At 41.2% G+C, this 18976-nt stretch overlaps 1 long non-coding RNA gene across 5 annotated transcripts; it reads right to left on the bottom strand.

Moving 5' to 3' along the window:
- Positions 1 to 8369: 8369 nt before the first annotated feature.
- Gm13348 (predicted gene 13348) lies at positions 8370 to 11366 on the bottom strand. Of its 5 annotated transcripts, none has more exons than NR_166089.1 (5): positions 11294 to 11366; positions 10806 to 10922; positions 10010 to 10184; positions 9370 to 9462; positions 8370 to 8554 (listed from the first exon to the last, which is right to left on the bottom strand). It is a non-coding gene; the product is annotated as a predicted gene 13348 (long non-coding RNA). The 5 variants fall into 5 exon arrangements; NR_166088.1 differs by having other exon boundaries at positions 9326 to 9462; NR_166091.1 differs by lacking the exon at positions 10806 to 10922.
- Positions 11367 to 18976: the final 7610 nt, after the last annotated feature.

The raw sequence follows: 18976 nt of genomic DNA on the forward strand, positions 1-18976 counted from the left end.
TCCACAACTCACAGAACCCTGACACCCTGACCTGCACGTATTCTTTTGCTGATGTTTGAATAAGCCAATAGTGTGTCGCTGCTGAGTTCCCCATCCCTAAGCCCTTTACCCCATAAAAACCCCTAGCTTTCGAGCCTCAGGGTCTATTCTACTGTCTCCTGCATGAGATACATTTCGACCAGGAGCTCCGCCATTAAACTACCTCATGTGTTTGCAGCAAGAAGGATTCTTGTGTTTCTTTGGGTGTGCTTTCTCTCCTGAGACTAGAGTGGGGGTCCCCGAAAGGGGGTCTTACAATGTATACTATCATATCATGGAATACCCAAGATACAATTTGCAAAACACATGAAACTCAAGGAGAAGACCAAAGTGTGGATACTTCGATCCTTCTTAGAAGGGGGAACAAAATACCGATGAAAGGAGTTACAGAGACAAAGTTTGGAACACAGACTGAATGAATGACCATCCAGAGACTGCACCACTTGGGGATCCATCCCATAAACAACCACCAAAACCAGACACTATTGTGGATGCCAACAAGAGCTTTCTGACAGGAGCCTGATATAGCTTTCTCCTGAGAGGCTCTTCCAGTGCCTGGCAAATAAAGAAGTGGATGCTCACAGCCATCCATTGGACAGAGCACAGGATCCCCAGTGAAGGAGCTAGAGAAAGTACCCAAGGAGCTGAAGGTTTTGCAGTTCCCTAAGAGGAACAACAATATGAACTAACCAGTATCTCTAGAGCTCCCTGGGACTAAACCACCAACCAAAGAAAACACATGGTGAGACTCATGGCTCTAGCTGCACATGTAGCAGAGAATGGCCTAATTGGTCATCAATGTGAGAAAAGGCCCTTGGTCCTGTGAAGATTCTATGCCCCAGTATAGGGAAATGCCAGGACCAGGAAGCAAGAGTGGGTGCATTGGTAAATAGGGAGAGGGGGAGGGGGTAGGAGGATTTCAGAGGGGATACTAGGAAAGGGGATAACATGTAAAATGTAAATAAAGAAAATAAATATCTAAACAAACAAAAAATCCAAAAGATAAGCAAAACCAAACAAAACAATATTTGTTATGAGGTGATAGCAGCCAGCCAGCTTGCTAAGTGGTAGCTTAAGAAAATATGGGCTTTTTCTGCATGCTTAAAAAGCATACTTGTTCATTCAATTAAGCCAGTTTATTTTGGTTTATTATTGAATAAAAAGAAAGCCAATAGTGAGTACCTTTTTCCTTAGAGGATTTGTTACAAATTGTTTTAATATGGGCAAAAAATTTTTGTTTCCTGAGTTCATTTTTCCCCTTGGTATCAGATAATGTCAGATAGACTGTATTGAAATAGGAAGACCATCAACTTTTGTCTTCATTCTCATGGTCACAAGTAATCAATAAATGCTTGCAGTTGCCAAGCAGAGAGAATTCAATGTCCCAAAGCCTGGGATGAACAGACCACAGTTTTAGCAATATGAGTTGGCTCCTCGTTTACACTGAGTCAGCGGTGATGTCCCCAGCTCTTCCCAAAGGGAAGGTCCGACCGAGTCAATGACACATGTGGCATGTTAGTCTCTGACCTCACTGGAACAGCTCGAGACAGAGTACAACCTCTCTCTCTCTCTCTCTGCAAATAGAGAAGTGGGAATTTAAAAACAGTTAAAAACCCGAGCCACACAGGAAAAGAGAAGTTGCTGTTTCTACTCACTCTTTTGAGTTTTGTTTTCTAACTTTAGGTCTGGAGGAGTGAGAAGCTTAAAATGGGGGGAGAAATGGCATTCAGATGAGGAGGGAGGGAGTGAGGGAGAGAGAGAAAGAGAGAGAGAGAGAGAGAGAGAAGATATAATTTTTGGAGGGTGGATTTTAATGTGTGGTAAATCCTTACTTTACAGTTCATCACAGTGAGGAGGCTAGGGCACCTTAGGAAATGCTAATATAAGAAAAACATGACTATACCAAAAGGATTGACCCAGAGCCTAATCATGCTGAAAGCTGCCTCAGTTGGATTCTAATGCTGGAGTCATAAACCCTAAGCCCCAGATGAAGCAACAGGCAAAAAAAAAAAAAAAAAGTTTTTTATTTGTTTTTTTTTTTTTTTGAGATAGGGTTTCTCTGTGTGTCCCTGGCTGTTCTTGAACTCAATCTGTAGAACAGGCTGGCCTCTTATAAAGAGATCCTCCTGCCTCTGCCTGCCAAATCCTGGGATTAAAGGCATGCACCATCACCACGAAGCTGCAGCGTGTAAATTTAAGTATCTGTCTTTTTGGCTTTTTTTTTTTTTAATGAGGAAATGAGGAAGGGTCATGCTTATTCACTATATGCAATATACAGCTATATGCAACGAATGTTAATTTGATTTAAGAGCTTTAACCAGTTAAAGGAATGGGACACACTTTGAGAAAGGAGGCAAGAATAAAAGACATTTGCGGAAGAGGGAGAGGAAAACAATGAGTCATGAAGACAGAAGCTGGTAGAGAAGACAGACACACTAGGAGGAGAAAGGAATCGTGAAACAGTAACTGAGACTTGGGGAAAGTGACTGTCATCAGTTACCAAACTATAGGCTGATCCTATACCACAGACTCTCTATGAAACAGCCTTTAGGGGTGTAGCTCCCATACCACCAAGTTCCCCAGTTCAAGTGGCACAGTCAGCATTTTCTAATGTATTTACAGTCACAGAACTACTGCCACAATCTTAGTTTAGAACATGTTTACCATTGAGAAACCTATCCGTTAGTAATCTCTCCCCACTTCCACATTCTCCCTCCAGACTTAGGCACTTAACCACTAAATTTACATTTCTCTATTTGCCTGTTCTGAGCATAGGGTAAGTAGGATCCTGCAAATGTTATCTGTGACTTCAGTCATTTAGCAGTTTTCTGGGATTCATCTACATAGCACATTGACTCATGTCCCATTGTGAGGCATGCTCATATTCTACTACATATCTGTTCAGTGGTTGATGAATTTTGAGTTGCTACAAACAATGCCTGCATATACACTGGTGTCTGAATTTTTGTGTACAAATATTCTTTCATATCTTCTGTGTTTATACCTAGGAGATTTTTCTCAGTCACGTGACTCCACATTTGTCACTTTAAACAGCTGCCTAGTTCTCTTCTACGGGAGCTGCATTACCCTAACAGGTCTAGTTTCTAAGATTTTTACATGCTAATCAGCAATTGTTGCTGCCTTTGTAATTTTACTGAGATATAATTTAAACACGATACATGGAAGTATACTTACTTCCACAGTGGTCTTTATTAAGAGCGGTCAACACAATGTTCACTGATCCTCATAATCACAGAAGAAACCCGTACTCCTTAGCTGTCCCTCTGATAGCCACCAACTACTCCTTCCCATAGCAACGATAGGAACTAAGGTATCTTGCTTCTATCTTTCTGTTTCTGTTTTGTTTTTCATTTGGTTTGGTTTGGTGACAGATGTTCAGTGGCTAAATGCTGGATGTCATTGTGGTTTTGATTGTGCTTTCCTGAAGAAAAGTGAAGGCTCTTTCTCCCTGATTACTCCCGAAGGCCATGTTTCCCTTCTAGAAAAGTATATCAAATTCTTTAGCCACTTTTCAAGCCTGGGTTGTCTTCTTGGTGGCTTGAGAGGGTTCTCCACACCTTTCTGGACAAGTTTCTTAGCAATTGCTCGGATTGACAAAATTGTCTCCCACTCTGTGCTTTCTTCCCACTTGGTCAATTCACTCTTTTGATCACTTGATTACTCTGAATTTCTCCCTTTGAAAACTGCCAAATAGGGGCTGGGAATGGCCTAGTGATTAATGAGGGGTGGGGGTAGCTCACTAATTGATAAGGGGCTGGAGGACGTCTCAGTGATAAGGGATGTGTCTTGTTCTTGCAGAGGACTTGAATTAGGGTCCCAGAATTCACACTAGGTAGCTCTCAACTGCCTGTAACTCCAGCTCTGATCTCTGTGGGCACCTGTGCTCATGAGTACACGGACCAGCCACCCCCACATATATACATAATTAAAAATAAGCCTTAAAAATTACAAAGAAGTGCCAAATAGTTTTCTTCTGTTTTGACCACTGGAGATTAGAAGTATGAGAGGTAAATCTGGGGTATAAAAGTTCACTCAAGGAGTATTCTAAATTAAGCATGATAGAATTACTTGGCTACTTATAGGTCTATATTTTAAAGATGCTGAGACTTGCTCCTTTTAGTTGTGAGTACATGTGTGAGTATTTGTCCACCTTTGAAAGACAGGATGGATGGAAGGTTAGCTACATTTTTTTAAGTCCAAAAGGGAGCTGGAGAGATGGCTCAGATGTTAAGAGCACAGGCTATTCTTTAAAAACCCAGGTTTCATTCCTAACATCTATTTGTCAACTCACAACTGCCTGTAACTTCACTTCTAAGAGATCCTATAACCTCTTTGGTCCTCCTCAGGCACCAGGCATGCACATGATATGCAATTCCCACCACACACACACACACACTCATTCGCCCACACACAACACACTTGCACAATACACAATTTTTCAAAAAGAATTTACTCTCTAAAATATGCAAATGCTAATTATAGTTACTATATTGTGGTTGTTTAAACAAAGGTTAAATTAACCACAGATCATCCTTTTATAACATTGTAACCCATCCTTTTAGCAGTCTTGTATTTCAAGCACATTTGTTGAAGATGTTCTTTGTGGAGAAAGATATCAAATTTATAAATGTCTACATGTCTTTAACCTGCTACTAAGAATGAATGAGCCAGGAGTGATGGCCCAGGCCTTTAATCCCAGCATTCCAGAGACAAAGGCAGGTGGATCTCCGTGAGTTCAATGCCAGGCTGACTAAACAGTGAGTTCTAGGACAGCCATAGATATGAATGATAATAACATAATACGTATAATAATTTCTTTGAATATGCCTTCTTTCCCCCATTTTAGAGGTCACAAAGTGAAGACATGCATGTTAGCTTAAGATAAAAGAGGCATTAATTTATTAACACACAGTGGTGAGGTATAAATTTATGTTTCTGTTTTGGTTTCAGTATTATTACATACAACATGAACTGCTTCAAAATGAAAGCACTGATTGATTTCAAGAGAAAGCAGAAGTTCCTCTCCCTGTACTGACTTGACACACACATCACTGGCAGAAAACCTAAGAAGAAACTCACAAGGGAAAGATTTTGATTGCTCTCCTTTTGTACTAATTCTTTTTGAGCGATTCTGACCAAATCTCAGGCAGAAACAACTCAGAGAGAAAAGTTGACTTTGGTGCAGAGTGAGTTCAGTCCATTACAACAGAGGAAGGGGTGAACAACAGAGATTCTCTGTAGGAAGTGTATGACCAAGATCTGTACAATGGTGCCAACTAGGACACCAGGACCACAGGAGTGAACCAGAAGCAGCTATGACTTTCAGAGGCTTTACCTTAATCTCCTACTTCTGCCAGTCAGGTCTCACCAAAGCTCTACAGCTTTCAGATAGTGATAGAAGACAAACATTGTCAGAATAGTCCCAATACAAACCATAATGCCTACCTGTACACAGCTATTATCTAGAAAATGGGTAGGTGGTGAGTTGGATTGGAACTATGTGATCAAACCCAAGTTGCTGTGCATAAGAGGCAGCTAACCAAGATGTGAATGGAAGAAGCACCCTGGGGGAGAGGGCTGGACATCAGCTGGATCCCATTCTCAGAGGACACCGTAAACTGGGTGAAGAAAAACCATCATGTCTTAGTTCCTTTCCTGTTGCTGTGAAAAAAGAGGCTGACAACTGAAGGAAGGAAGAAGGCAGGGGCTATCTCCGCTTATAGCTGGAGGTACAGTCACCGAGGGAGAACAATCGGGGGAGCTTGAAGGAGCTCCTGGCATTGCATCCACAATCAGGAAGGAAGTAGAGAGTGGTGAAGGCCTGTGCTCAGCTCATGTTCTTCTTCCGTTGTCGAGTTCCCAACCCCATAAGGTAGCACCACTGACTTTTAGAACGGGTCTCCCCACCCCAGTTAATCTAATCAAGCCCGGAGGCTTGTCTTCTTAGTGATTCTAGACTCTGCCAAGTTCCTAATCAATATAAACCATTATAGTTTGAGAAGGGCTGAGAAAGTAGCTTAGTGGTACAGCCCTTGCCTATCCTGTCCAAGGTCTTAGGTCCAACCCTTGGCATCCAGAAAGAAAGAAAATAAATAAAGGAATAAATGAATGAATGAATGAATGAATAAATGCAATATGAGCTGTGCTGGCTAGTTTTGAATCAACTTGACTCAAGCTAGAGTTATCTGAGGAGAGGGAATCACAACTGAGAAAATGCTTCTGAAAGTTTGGCTTGTAGGCAAGCCTGTGGGGTGTTGTCTTGATTAATGATTGATATGGGAAGGCCCATCCTTATTGCCACCCCCTAGGCAGGTGGTCTTTGGTCTATAAGAAAACAGATTGAGCAAGCCATGAGCAGCAGGACAGTAAAAAACACTCCGCCATGGCCTCTGCATCAGCTCCCACCTCTAAGTTCCTGCCTTGAGTTCCTGTCCTGACTTCTCTGGATGATGAGCTATATAAGTCTATCACATTTTCTTGATCAATGACTGTTGTGGGAGGGCCCATCCCACTATGGGTGATACTATACCTGGGCATGTGGTCCTAAGTTATATGGCTTCCATGAAGAAGCTATAACAAGCCAGCCAGCCAGCAGATTCCTCCTCTGCTCCAATCTAGGTTCCTACCTGAATTCCTGCACTGACTTCCCACATTGATGGAGAGTGACCTGAGAGTTGTAAAATGAAATAAACTCCTTCCTCTCAGGTTGGTTTTAGTCACTTTCTCCCAAATTGTTTCCTCTTAGCAACAGAAAGCCTGAGACAGGAGCCTTGTGGGATCTCAAGCAGGAGGATAAGAATGATTTATTCTTTAGAGATACAGCAATCCTGTTAGTAACATTTACACTAATAATGGTGGCTGACATTTATTCTGCTGATTACATGCTGGAAAAATGCAAATGTTTTATATCATGTGGTTTTTGTTTTTCAAGTAACATTGGTGTAGCTCACCATAAAAGGCATATAAATTATATTAGAGTTGTCAAAAGTAGAAGAAAAAAATGAGGTTGCTTGAAGAGGGTTTGCTCTATAATTACAAGCACAAGTGGGACTTCATGTGGAGACAGACTGCTACTTTCCTTCCAAGAGTGTGGCTTATACAGGAACAGTAGTTAGGCTGCAGAAAGTAGGTTTGAATTATATTATGATTTAATCCATTTCTCTATAGCATGGGTCTGTTAGCTTAATAAGTATGTTTGTGTTTATGTCTGTATATGTGTGTGTGTCTGTGTGTTTTTGTGTATATGTGTATATCTGTGTGTCTTTGTGTGTCTGAGTAAGTGCATGTGTTCATGTATGTATGCATGTGTGTGTATCTGTGTTTGTGTGTTATCGCAATGTGAATTTGGTAGGGAAGACCTTGGACACCATTAAAAATACAGGCCTTGAATCATAGGGTGCACGGATAATTATGTGAAGATGTAAAACTATCAAGAGAATAACATTTAAAAAATTATTATTATTATTATTATTATTATTAGTAGTAGTAGTAGTAGTAGTGATGTTGGCATCTTTATACTGACAGGTTGTTTTTGAAGATATTATTAACTATGGAAATTGACTAGATATAAAATTTTTATGAGTTGCTTTACAAGACAAAACCTGGTTATCAGAGACTTTTGGTTTGGTTTGGTTTGGTTTTTGAGAGAAGGTTTCTCTGTATAGCCCTGGCTGTCCTGAAACTAGTTCTGTAGGCCAGACTAGCCTAAAACTCAAAGACATCTACCTATCTCTGCCTCTCCAGTGTTGGCATTAAAGGTGTGTGCCACCATGCCTGGCTTTCCAGAGACATAGTGGTAGGGAGCCAGTCAAGCCAAAAGGAATTGGGTCATGGAGATGTGGGTTCTCAGTTGGTTTCTGAGGCTGCTAAATTCCTGAGATGCCTAGCAAAGGATCACAGAGACCAGAACAGTGGGATAGTGTTGGAGGCCACTGGATGTTGGCTAGTTGCCAAGAATATAGAAGGAGTTAGTATTTTATTGGGAATTAGTGTGGCTGCACCCTTATGTGTTAGATGAGTAACAACTGTGCACTTTTGTTGTTAGAACAAGAAGAGCTCTGCGAAGACAGTATGATGGAGGTACACAAGATTACAGGGAAAAATACGTCTGTAGAAGAGTTTATTTAAAAACAATCAGCAAATTTAACATCTCCCAAACAAACTTAGGTTCCATAGAAAATGACTCAGAGACTCAGAAGAGTGAAAACACCTCACTTCTAAAGAGCTGATTATTTATCATAATGGAATCAGATGAGCTCAACAGTAGAAGGACCTTTGTTTTCATTTTGACAAATCAAGACATACAATTGTCAGCGATGAATATTTTCAGATGTTTATTGAACCCTTAGCATACATCAGTACTTTGAAGTGGGTAGTAGATGAACATCCTCTTCTGGCTGGGACATCATGCTTGTCAAAGGGTGAGGCAGCAAGTTAGGAAGTGGATGTCAGCAAGTGAAGATCTATCAGGTCTGCCTCTGCTGCTGTATGGTATCTGACAAGTTAATGGATCTGTTAGAATAATGATTTAACTACCACTAGTAGTGAACAAAATAACAGTGGCTTACACCAAATACATTATTTTTCTTTTACTTAGATGTCGGTCGTTTGGGGGCAGTAAGCCAGCTCAGAGGTAATAGCATTTGCTGTTTGTGGTGGTTTGAATAGATTTGGTCCCCCATAGATTCATATGTTTGAATACTTAGCCATAGGGGGTGGCACTATTTGAAGGTGTGGCCTAATTGGAGGAGATGGGGCCTTGTTGGAGGAAGTATGTCACTATGTAGATGGATTTGAGGATTCCTATGCTTAGGCTCCACCCAGAGGAAGATCCTCTTTGCTGTCTTTAATGTAGAAGACATTAAGATGTAGAACTCTTGGCTCCTCTAGCACCATGTCTGCCTGTACTATGTTTTCCACTCTGATAATAATGGAATAAACCTCTGAAACTGTAAGCCAGCCTCCCCAAAATGTTTTCCTTTATACGAGTTGCTGTGGTCATGGTGGCTCTTCACAACAATAAAATACTAAGACATTGTTCCAACCTGTTTATTTCTGTTCCATTCCTGGAACCAACTCTAACCCAAAGTTACACTCATCCCCACACACATATACATACAATTGTATAGCACTTGCCTCAAATTGAAACATAATCTATAGGAGGAAGGCGGAGGCTCATGAGACTGGGGAGGTAAACAGACATCATGTCAAAGTAAAAAATTAAAACTAAAAAGTAAAAACTTGGAAGAGTCTGGAAGGCCCCTACCCAACTTGTTGAACAGGAAACAACTGTTGAGTGATGAGACTAACCAACAGCACTGTCAAGAGGAGATTCTTGGCTCTGTTGAGTGACCATCAAGTTGTGCGTAGACGTCCACGAATGGAGCTTTCATGAACTGTCACCTGCTCATAAAACAATGTGAGTTGTAATGGTGGGCTTCTCCATGATGCAGCTGCTTTTGAATCATCCCTGCTTCTGTGACCCCTAGCCCAGACTTCTGTTAGTAACCCCAGTGAAGCTCACTGGGGTCACCAAACTGGACTTTGGTGCAGTTGTTACTTTGGTAGACCATGGATTCCTTTTCTAGGGTGTGCATGATCTATTGCCTATAGTGACAATTTTGGAGTTTTGGTTTCTTAAAAACAAACAAACAAACAAACAACCCACAGAAATATTATAAGAATGTGGTATTGTTTTAATCCCAGGTATAAGATATGGGGCTTCTTCAAACTGTCTACGGCAACAGCTGACTATGATTTGCCTCAGTTTCTGTGGTTTTGGGACACTTGAAATTCTGGGAACTTTTTAGAAGGTATATAAATTTGAAGACCTGTAACTTTTTTTTAAATTTTTTTCAACAGCTACATTTAATGATGATTCTTAAATGCTTTAACCTCCCGTTTAGCCCACCACAGGTAGTAGAAAAGAAAGGTTACAGGAGAAGTGGACCTGTTTAGGAAGGGTTCTTTGAAGCAACTCTCATCTGTGTTGTCTGGAAATCAGCAGTTCAGTTCACAGGCCAATGGCAACAGCTCAATCCACTCAGAAACACTTCACAGATACACCAGCAGTCCAGTTCAGTAGAATTTGGATATCAAACATGAATCAGCAGAGGTGGCACTACCTAGCAGAGACAGCCAGGCCTCAGTCTTGGCACAAATCGGCAGGAGGGACCAGGGCCAACAGGAAAAGTTCTCAGCTGTGCCTCTCTTAGCGAAGTGAAGATCAGAAAGGATGCAACCAACAAGAGTTGCACAGCTAGCTCTGCAAATAAGCCAAGCTAGTTCCTATCACTCACTCTGATGAGTCCTTTCTATGCCCTTCAAGCATCACGTGTCCTCCACGGGTCTTGCCTCAGCAAGTGCATCTGTCTCAGCTGAAATCAGTCTGCCAATCAGCCTGAGCCCTTGGAAGTGGCAAGAAACTGCAGTACACCAGCAGAAGCTTTTTGGAGACATCTCTCTCTGTGGAGGCCCAACAAATGGAGCTCAACTACACAGTGTAAGGCGGACCAATACATGTGTGTCATTAACAAAGAATCCTTCATCACATGCTTAAACATATGCTTAGTTTAACAGAACATCTTGTATCCTGTGTCTGCTTCAGTGAAATGTTTCTTCACAAGTCTGTCTTAGCCTTTCTCTTGTGTCTGCTTCAATAAAACACTCCTTCACATGTTTACCTTAGCAAATACCATCCAACACAACTAACTTTCCAAAGAACCCTCAAGTTTCCACTTCCTCACCTGAGAGGTGAGGTTGATGGTTGTTGGTCATTCAGGTGGGTTGGTGGCTGTTTGTCAGTAGAAATTAGATTTGCGGATAGATTATCTCTTTCTCTCCCCTCTATCCTTCTTTCCCTCCTGTTTCATGATAGGAGGTGAAACAGGGAGTGGGGGATAAACAGAAGTGGAAAAAAAGAATTCACAAAGTAGCAAAGATTGGCTACAGTTTCCCTAGGAAAAGTTTATCACAAAAAATCCCTCCTGCTGTATGTCCCCCTCATCTGGACACATAAACACACACAGTAATAATAACAAATAATGTTTTAGAGTAGGAAGTCTAAACTGGTAGGCAACTTTATGTGGTCATATATGGACTTAAGTTTTTCTCTTCTGTTAAAATGTCTTAGCTTCATTGGTAAACTCAAAGTCACATATCTATCTATATCTTTGTCTCTTACTATCTAAAGCGTAAGTTTCCTTTCTAATCATACCCCCTTAGATTTTAATACCTAGCTTCCTGGTTGAGTTCAGTTCCCCCTTGAATCTTATCTCATGATGTTCACTTCAGTCTCCTTTCATACTAAACCAGAGATGACTTGTTGACCCAACAAATTATTGTGAGGTGCTGCTGTCTGACATCAGTACTAGGTCATAAAAGGCAAGAAAGATTTTCATTGCTCTTTTTAGACTCTTGGCTTGTGGGATGACTGCATCACATGTCATAAAATACATTCAAATAGCCTGAGTGTGGTCATGTGTACACACAGGCATGTGAAAACTAGAGATCAGCATTGGTTGTCTCCCACTCTTTACCTTATTTGTGAGACAGGAGTTCTTACGAAACCCAGAGCTCATCTATCTGGTTAGTCTGGCTGGCTAGTGAGCTACCCCACCGTGTCATGAACACATTCAAATAGCCTTTCTCTGTGTGATTGTGTGCACACAAGTACATATGGAAGCCAGAAGTCAATGTTGGGTGTCTCTCAAACTGCCTTATATCGTGTGGCAGGGGCTCTTGCTGAACCAAGAGCTCACATTTGGCTAGTCTGGCTGACCAGTGAGCTCCTGGGACCCCAAATCTCTACACACTAATCACAAGAATTAAAGATGTGTGCATCTTTTTATTTAGGAGCTAGGGATCTGAACTCAGATCCTCTTGCTCACACAACAAACATTTTACTGACTGAGCCATCTTTCTAGCCCCTCAACTGGCCTTTTACAAAAACAGCCACCAAAATTTGTCACTCCTTAGAATGAGCCGCTATGGAGTTACTCTTCAAGTACTGGCTTTGTGTGATTGCAGACCCTTCTGACATTGATGCCAACCTCATGAACCACTCAGCTCTAGTTTCCTGAATATTAGATGACCACAGACTACTATAAGTAAAGTAATGTGTATTGTTTTAAGCCATTGAATTTCTGGGCAGTATATTACAAGCTATAGATGACTAATATGCTATTGATCTTTGGTGGGTGTTTTCATGAACCTACTATCTATTTCCTTTCTGAATTTTCTCTCACTCAATCTGTAGAACATTTTCTCAGGTGGATCATTACTAGTCTTTAGTTAAGATATACTAAGGAAACAGAAGGTGTTTAATTTAGTTCAGTCTGACAGTTCAAGTGATGGGGCATGTAGTGTATGGTCTTTCAGTCAATTGGACATAACACTGGAACCATTGAGAAGTGATTTCTCTACAAGTGGATGTAGATGCAAGCTTACCTGTGTGATTATCCCCTTCAATTTGCTCCACTCCATTTTGTGGATGACAAACAGAAGATTTCTTTGCAGACTGCAAGACTTTAATACCCCCAGTCCATGCCCTGCCTTGTTAGGAGCAGCATTACCTGTGCCCTGCTGAGAGATGCACCAATTATGCTATTTTCATGACTTCTTTCCAGGGGCTCTCGAATCTCAGGTACTCAAGAGTGTAGTATCTGTGAATATTATATATGTCATGGCAGAAAAATAAGGTTTAGGAAGCAAGTTCAGAAGAAATGACTGGAACAGTACACAGTTGTAATTTGTCCTATACCCTCCCACATTCTTTATGCACAGATAGTTATGGCCATTGTGTGTGGGTAGGACTGCCCTATTATTACTCAACCGGACTGTGGGATCTAGCCATAGCATTAAGTGTAGGTCACAAAGTTAAATGATCATACATCTGCCTGTTATTTATTAAAGCAGCCTCATGATCACCTTGGCATGATAATTTTACACACAGATTCCAATCCTGTGACAGAGCTGCCTATACTGGACCTTTTCTAAATATTCTTTGTTCTCTCTCTCTCTCTCTCTCTCTCTCTCTCTCTCTCTCTCTCTCTCTTTCTCTCTCTCTCCTTTCTTCCAAACTTAACCTCTAGCCACAAGAAATGATTTCTTCTTCTTTTTTTTTTAGATTTATTTATTCATTATATGTAAGTACACTGTAGCTGTCTTCAGACACTCCAGAAAGAGGGAGTCAGATCTTGTTACAGATGGTTGTGAGCCACCATGTGGTTGCTGGGATTTGAACTCTGGACCTTTGGAAGAGCAGTCAGGTGCTCTTACCCACTGACCCATCTCACCAGCCCACATTTCTTCTTTTGACATTTCTTCTAGATGTATCCTTCTGGGATTCTAATGAACTTGTAATCTTGAGATAATACTTTAAGAGTAAAAATATTAAAGCCACTGAAGGTAAGTTAACTTCAACCCTAAAAATGCCTGTATCGAGCTCCACTCAGCTCACACTTAAGATGACCTCCACACTAAGTAACTTGTGCTTTATCGGACCAAGAACACACAAGTGGGTCTGTGTTCTGAGGTTCCCCAGTGGTGCACCTTTACAACTTTGTTTCTGTGTGTATCTACTCTCCAACAGCCAGCCCTTCTCCTTTCCCCAGATATCCATCTTTAATGTCCAGAATAGAATATAGTTTCAAACAGAACTTCTAGCCTTTAGCACAGATTATCTTTTTATCTCCTTGACAAAATGTTAATAATAGAACACTTGATACAGTGCTTATTGGAGCTTTTAGTTGCTAACAATGTTCACTGTAAGTAGCTTTAAATGTATCAGATGACCTTAGAAAATTTAGAGAATTTTCAGGGATAGTCTAAATCAAGCTTGAAGAACCCTGAACCTCTTACTGTGGCAAGGACTGCTTCTAGAAGAAGGCCCTGCTCCTGCTATTGTGCATGGGTACCTCAAAGTTGCAGGCCTATGTCCAGGGTTTCTGTTCAGCTATCTATCCCTATTATTTTCCTACTTACATCTGGGGCAGATGAACACGTTTCATGGCTGGAACCTAACTTGAATCCCGGCCATCATCTTGTTGGCAGCCTCATGAATAGAAGCCAGGCTTCTATCTGGAGGAAATAGGGCTTGTCCTGGGAGGAAGGAATGTTTTAAAGGACACTGAAGTGTGGATGAGATGGCTCTGTAGGAAAAGCATTTCTATCACTAGCAGATTTCAGATGTCCAGGACACACATAAATATTGGATGGGATGGCAGCCTGTTTCTAATCTCATTGTTCTACAAAGAAGATGGGATCCCCCTAGGCTAGACTAGTTGAATTAGAGTGTTCTGGTTTCAGTTGCAAGGCCCTAAATAAGGTGGAAAATGATTGAGGAAGTGCTGTAACATCAATTAAGGGTATTTAGAGGTATGTAGCACAAGTATACAGGCATCCATCACTGAAGCATGCACCCAAACACAGGCACAGGCATGCACACAGGACACACACACACACACACACACACTCCATTTTTTTTTGTTTTTGTTTTTGATTCCAAACTCTCTGTTCTCTATTAATGTTTTCCTCCAAGATACCTGCTTATCACAGGAGTTCTCTTATTTCTTTTTTCTTTTAGGAATAGTCCTGTAGACAGAAGGGAGCTATGTTGAAGCCTTCAGTGCTTTTCTCCACATGGCTGCACCCTGGCTGAGCCCAGCTCAGGGGTTCTCTCTGACTTCAATGTAAAGATTGAAATGTTCTAAGAAATTAGATATGGGCAATAGCTAGGGTATTACACAATTCCATTTATACTGTAAGCTTTTATAGATTGTTTCTGCTTCATGTTCTACTGCATAAAATCATATAATCTTAAAGTTAAAAGAAATCAAGATCATTAAGTTATAATATAGGTGGCATAGTTAAGGGCAGGGAAGTGTAATCATGTTCTCAAAGTTAATTAGTTTTGAGACTGAGAGGAGAATCCCAAGGAACTCATTATAGCTCGTAGTAGCAAGTTACAACACTCATACACCAAACATCTACACCATCTACATTCATGGATATGATAGAACAATGGGAAAACAATGTTAGCTATTTCTTTTCTACATCTGTTATTAGTGATCATATATCCTGTTTTGTTTCAGGTACTCTCAGTTTATACCAAATCTGAAACAATTATTAAGAGGAATGTTGCAATATACTTTAAGAATTTACTCGGGCTGGGGAGGTGGCTCAATGGATAAAGCACTTACTTTGCAAGCTTGAGGATGGAGCTCAGATCCTCAGAACCCACTGAGAAGCCAGGCAGGCATGGCAGCTGCAGGCAGTCCCAGCACTGAAGAGGCAGAGGCAGAGGACTCCTGCACAGCCTGACTACTTAGAGTAAGGGGGCTTGACAAGCCCATACCCTCCTTACAACTTTCCTCTCCTGCCTGGGGTCAAGGCTAGACCAAGATCCATTTCTCACCCACTGGAACTTTCTTGAGTAAAAAACTCTCAGAATGTACTGACTAATAGGCACCTGACCCTCTGGAAAGTCCCAGTTAGAGTTCAAATAAGTGTCATGCTTGCTAGCCAATAGATTTAAAGGTCAATATGCCTAGTCAATATGTTTGAACTGTAACCTTGCTGATGTAACCTGTTCCCCTAAAATAGCCATTCAGAAGTCACCTTCTAGTCACTCACCTTGAGGGACTATTTGAAGGTTGACCCCCAACAGGCTGGAAAATAAACCCCTTGCTTTTGCATTTATCTGCATCTAAGTGTCTCACTTGGGGGTGTCTCAAAGTAAGTACCTTTGACTGGGGGTTGGGGTCTTACAGAGGAGACAAATTTGTAACTATAGTAGCTGTAGAAGAGATTTAGCATGAGAAACACTTTAAGTCTATAGTTAAAATGCAACCAAAGGAAACTTAAAATTTGAATTTGATCGTATAGTGGAATGTTTTATTAGAGTTAGTATAAGAACTCTATTGATAAAAATTAGGATTTTAAACTCTTGAAGTCTCAATATAACAGTGGCATAACAAGGGGACGAAATCTGGAAACTGAATTAGTCACTGGAAACTGAGGTTAGATAAGGAAGTAGCTGAAGATTACATCTGTGAAAGGTTACATAGGAACTTGTGTATCGTTTATCTTGAAGCCTGTGGGTAAGGCAAACCTGTCTGCCTTTCATAACAGATCTGGCTTCAAGGTACTAATTTGTAAGTTCCCAGTCATAGTGCCAAGAAAGGGAATCTGAAAACATTGTTTGGTTTCAGACCTTGGGGACTGAGGTGCATATTTTGTGTATAAAAGCAGATTGGGTGTCCAGGCTCTCCCAGCATCCCTCAGTCCCTACCTGGCATACCCTTCCCCCAACCCTGAACTTTCCAGCCAGGGGTTGGAAACTTGCCACAGTGCAACTTCCCAATAAACCTGCATTTTATATAATCTAATCTGGCTTGAATTGGCTCATTTCACCAGCAGAGAAATACTTATCAGATATAATTAGTATTTACAAGTAGCCAAACAGAAAGTGGAGCTAATCTTGCCTCCAGAAGGTAGTGTAACTACATTAAATGACTAATTGATTTTGTGCACCCAGGGGTGTGCATGTGTGTGTGTGATTTAGAGGATCCAATATCATTTCTAAGGGAGGAAGGCAAGCCAAGCTGAGCTGCTGTATGTACGTTGGCACTAACACCATGCATTTATGCAAGAAAGTTATAGTTTTTCTAAGAGGTTCAAGAATAGTTGATTTATTGAAATGCTAGTGAAGATATTATAGTTGTCTTAGTCAGGGTTTCTATTCCTGCACAAACATCATGACCAAGAAAAATGTTGGGGAGGAAAAGGTTTATTCAGCTTATACTTCCATGCTGCTGTTCATCACCAAAGAAAGTCAGGACTGGAACTTAAGCAGGTTAGGCAGCAGGAGCTGACGCAGAGGCCATGAAGGGATGTTACTTACTGGCCTGCTTGAGTTTCAGTCCTGACTTCTTTTGGTGATGAACAGCAATTTAGAAATGCAAGGTAAATAAACCCTTTCCTCCCCAATTTGCTTCTTGGTCATGATGTTTGTGCAGGAATAGAAACATTGACTAAGACAAATTGGTACCAGCATAGTGGGGTATTCCTGTGACAACTTGACCATGTTTTGAGGAAGACTGTGGAAGGACTTTGGAACTTTAGGCTTGAAGATCCATTCAATGTTAAGAGTTTTGTGGGATGTTCTGTAGGAGCTTGGAAGATAATGTTGAGAACAATACAGAAGATGGAGGCCTGGCTTGTGAAATTCCAGAGAGAAGATTAAAGACTCTTATCAGGGCCATTGCTATTTTGGTTGTGATGATTCTGTGGTTCTGGTTAGCTGGGGCTGAAGAATCAGCTGTGATTAACAAGATATCAGAACTACTAAAGCAAAAGCTTTGCGTTACCGGGACTTTGATGCTGGTTAGCTGGAACTAAGAAATTAGCAGTGATTAAGAAGAGACCAGCATCATTGAGGTGAAGTCTTCTGGGAAGTGTTTTCTGAGAGCACAGAGACTATGTTCCAGAGATAGCCAAGGTTGTACCTCGTGCTACATCAGGAATCGGTAATGTGTAAGAGTCACCCAGGTGGTACTGGTTTTGAAGGCGTAAAGGGGTCAAGATGAACAGCTAAGGCTCGACACTGTGAGAGGTGGCAGAAGGCCACTGGTGAAGGTGCAGCCTCAGTTGCAATTGATGGCCCAGGACTGAAGGGGTCATGCAAAGGAGTTGAGGCTTGGCACTGGGAAGAGAGCTGTTGGTGAAGTCTAGTTACAGCAGAAGACAGCAGTGTTTTGGAGATGCCAGTACTTTCAGATGACCACCAAGAACAGCAGCAGCAGTGGAGTATGGACAGCTGAAGCCTAGAAGACAAGCTGTGTGCTACAAAGGGCAGATCTGGAGAAGGTACCAAGCCCTTGGAGGAGCCCAGAAGATTGTGAGTTGGAACTCAGACATTGGGTGGTTGGAATTTGATTTTTGCTTTTGATTGTGACTGTGTACTGATGTTTTCCCCTCTTGATGGAAGAAAGTATTTTAGTGGAGTCCACAGTTAAAAGACTTTTAATTGTAAAAAAAAATCTTGAATTTTAAGAGAGCAGATATTTTAAAAGGATTGAAATTTTAAGAATTTGCAAAGACTGTGGGACTTTTAAAGTTATTTAGATCTTGGGGATGAATAAGAACATAAGGGTTGAGGCTTAATAGTGATGTGTTTGTGTGTCAAGTTGACAAGGGGTCAATTGTACTGGCTGGTTTTGTGTGTCAACTTGACACAGGCTGGAGTTAGCACAGAAAAAGGAGCTTCAGTTGGGGAAGTGCCTCCATGAGATCCAGCTGTGGGGCATTTTCTCAATTAGTGATCAAGTGGGGAGGGCCCCTTGTGGGTGGTGCTATCCCTGGGCTGATAGTCTTGGGTTCTATAAGAGAGCAGGCTGAGCAAGCCAGTGGAAGCAAGCCAGTAATGAACATCCCTCCATGGCCTCTGCATCAGCTCCTGCTTCCTGACCTGCTTGAGTTCCAGTCCTGACTTATTTTGGTGATGAACAGCAATTTGGAAATGCAAGCTGAATAAACCCTTTCCTCCCCAATTTACTTCTTGGTCATGATGTTTGTGCCGGAATAGAAACCCTAAGATAACAGTTTAATTATAACATGTAAGTAAATGATAGTCATATATAGTATGTTCTCATCATTGCCAAAAAGATGTGTATAATATGTATGCCCTGCATGGGTGTCAGGCTTTCTTAACCTTGGCTATTATGGTTTGAAAATAAAATGTCTGCTATAGGCCCATGTGCTTGAACACTCAGTTCCTTGGCAGGTGGTGATATTTCAAAAAATTGTGTCACCCAGCCTTGGCTCATAATGTTAGGAGACCCACAGTGATGGTTCCCTTTCAGACAGGATTAGGCATAAACCACAGCCAAACATCTGTTTTCATAGAAGGATCCTT

This window comes from Mus musculus, chromosome 2 (assembly GCF_000001635.26).
Source record: "Mus musculus strain C57BL/6J chromosome 2, GRCm38.p6 C57BL/6J".
NCBI lineage: Eukaryota > Metazoa > Chordata > Mammalia > Rodentia > Muridae > Mus > Mus musculus.